The sequence below is a fragment of the Emiliania huxleyi genome (assembly GCF_000372725.1).
Source record: "Emiliania huxleyi CCMP1516 unplaced genomic scaffold EMIHUscaffold_435, whole genome shotgun sequence".
Classification (NCBI taxonomy): domain Eukaryota; phylum Haptophyta; order Isochrysidales; family Noelaerhabdaceae; genus Emiliania; species Emiliania huxleyi.
The window spans coordinates 53862-56867 of NW_005198721.1; positions in this window are offsets into that span (position 1 = coordinate 53862).

Genomic DNA, 3006 nt, shown 5'->3' on the forward strand with positions numbered 1-3006 from the left:
GAGGGAGAGAGAGAGAGGGAGGGAGAGAGAGAGAGAGAGAGGGGGGGGGGGAGGGAGAGAGAGGGGGGGGGGAGACGTTGCCGTTCGTCTCGACGGACGCGCGCGGCGAGTCCGCATACGACCGGGGGGCCAGCGGCGCCATCTCGAGGCTGGCGGTGTTGGAGCGCGAGTCCGCCTCGTCGGGCCAGTCGCGCGCCTGTTCACGGCGGGGGGTGTGAAGAGACGCGCCGCTCGCGGTGGAGACGTCACGGATCTCGGGCAGATCTCGGGCAGATCTCGGGCAGATCTCGGGCGGATCTCGGGCAGATCTCGGGCGGATCTCGGGCAGATCTCGGGCAGATCTCGGGCAGATCTCGGGCGGATCTCGGGCAGATCTCGGGCGGATCTCGGGCAGATCTCGGGCAGATCTCGGGCAGATCTCGGGCAGATCTCGGCTAGATCTCGGGCAGATCTCGGCTAGATCTCGGGCAGATCTCGGGCAGATCTCGGGCAGATCTCGGGCGGATCTCGGGCAGATCTCGGGCAGATCTCGGCTAGATCTCGCCTCTCCCTCCACCGAGACCCCCCGGAGGCTGTTTGGAGACAGCTTGCCGCGCACGGCCTGCCCCTCCCCCTCCCCCTCCCCGTCGCTCTCGCCCGCCCCAAGCGGGGGGAGGATCGCGGCGCCACTCTCGTTGACGGGCCTCCAAAGCAGCGACAGGTTGCAGACCTGCGTGAGAAAAAAAGAAACAGCGCAGGGTGTCTCGGGGCGGGAAGACGGTAGTAGTGTGCAGTGTCTTCAGAGCACCGCGTGAGTACGAGGGGTGCGAAGACAGTGAACCAGCCTCGGGGCGGGGGAGGACGGTCTTGTGCAGCGTCTGCAGAGCACCGCGTGGGTACGAGGGGTGCGAAGACAGTGAACCAGCCTCGGGGCGGGAGGACGGTCTTGTGCAGCGTCTTCAGAGCACCGCGTGGGTACGAGGGGTGCGAAGACAGTGAACCAGCCTCAGGGCGGGGAAGGCGGTCTTGTGCAGAGTCTGCAGAGCGCCGCGTGGGTACGAGGGCTGCGACTACCGCGATCACTCGCTCCGACGGGACGTTGTGGTGCCGTGTCCTCTCAGCGAGAACCCCATTATGTAGCGCCACACCTCGTGAGCTGTCCTGGTGTGAGCTGCGTGCTGTGCGTCCAGCAGTCCGGACCCGGTGCTACGGCCGGTGACAGCGTGCCTCGTGTCGGCCCCCGAGCCAATCGTGTGCAGCGTGTGTGTGCGTGTGGGCCTGTCCTCCATGCTAGGAGGCGTGTAGCACTGGCTGACTGACGTGTCCTCTCGAGCGCTGGTTGGGAGAGAGAGCAAGGCGTGGTCCGCTTCTAGTGTCGCTGGGAGAGAGGAAGGCGTGGTCCGCTTCTAGTGTCGCTGGGAGAGAGGAAGGCGTGGTCCGCTTCTAGTGTCGCTGGGAGAGAGGAAGGCGTGGTCCGCTTCTAGTGTCGCTCGCCCAGCACGCCAGCACTCTGGGTTCGGTACTCTGGGGGTATGGGACTTCTACTGTCGCTCGCCCAGCAGGCCAGCACTCTGGGTTCGGTACTCTGGGGGTATGGGACTTCTACTGTCGCTCGCCCAGCAGGCCAGCACTCTGGGTTCGGTACTCTGGGGGTATGGGACTTCTACTGTCGCTCGCCCAGCAGGCCAGCACGACGAGCAGCCTCTAGTGGTCTCTAGTAGTCTCAGTAGTCCAGTGGAGCAACCTCTAGTGTTCGCTTCTAGTGTCGCTCGCCCAGCAGGCCAGCACGACGAGCAGCCTCTAGTGGTCTCTAGTAGTCTCTAGTAGTCCAGTGGAGCAACCTCTAGTGTTCGCTTCTACTGTCGCTCGCCCAGCAGGCCAGCACGAAGAGCAGCCTCTAGTAGTCTCTAGTAGTCTCTAGTAGTCTCCAGTAGTCTCTAGTAGTCTCTAGTAGTCCAGTGGAGCAACCTCTAGTGTTCGCTTCTACTGTCGCTCGCCCAGCAGGCCAGCACTCTGGGTTCGGTACTCTGGGGGTATGGGACTTCTACTGTCGCTCGCCCAGCAGGCCAGCACGACGAGCAGCCTCTAGTGGTCTCTAGTAGTCTCTAGTAGTCCAGTGGAGCAACCTCTAGTGTTCGCTTCTACTGTCGCTCGCCCAGCAGGCCAGCACGACGAGCAGCCTCTAGTAGTCTCTAGTAGTCTCAGTAGTCTAGTGGAGCAACCTCTAGTGTTCGCTTCTAGTGTCGCTCGCCCAGCAGGCCAGCACGACGAGCAGCCTCTAGTAGTCTCTAGTAGTCTCAGTAGTCCAGTGGAGCAACCTCTAGTGTTCGCTTCTAGTGTCGCTCGCCCAGCAGGCCAGCACGACGAGCAGCCTCTAGTAGTCTCTAGTAGTCTCAGTAGTCCAGTGGAGCAACCTCTAGTGTTCGCTTCTACTGTCGCTCGCCCAGCAGGCCAGCACGACGAGCAGCCTCTAGTAGTCTCTAGTAGTCTCAGTAGTCCAGTGGAGCAACCTCTAGTGTTCGCTTCTACTGCCGCTCGCCCAGCAGGCCAGCACGACGAGCAGCCTCTAGTGGTCTCTAGTAGTCTCAGTAGTCCAGTGGAGCAACCTCTAGTGTTCGCTTCTACTGTCGCTCGCCCAGCAGGCCAGCACGACGAGCAGCCTCTAGTAGTCTCTAGTAGTCTCAGTAGTCCAGTGGAGCAACCTCTAGTGTTCGCTTCTACTGTCGCTCGCCCAGCAGGCCAGCACGACGAGCAGCCTCTAGTAGTCTCTAGTAGTCTCAGTAGTCCAGTGGAGCAACCTCTAGTGTTCGCTTCTACTGTCGCTCGCCCAGCAGGCCAGCACGACGAGCAGCCTCTAGTAGTCTCTAGTAGTCTCAGTAGTCCAGTGGAGCAACCTCTAGTGTTCGCTTCTACTGTCGCTCGCCCAGCAGGCCAGCACGACGAGCAGCCTCTAGTAGTCTCTAGTAGTCTCAGTAGTCCAGTGGAGCAACCTCTAGTGTTCGCTTCTACTGTCGCTCGCCCAGCAGG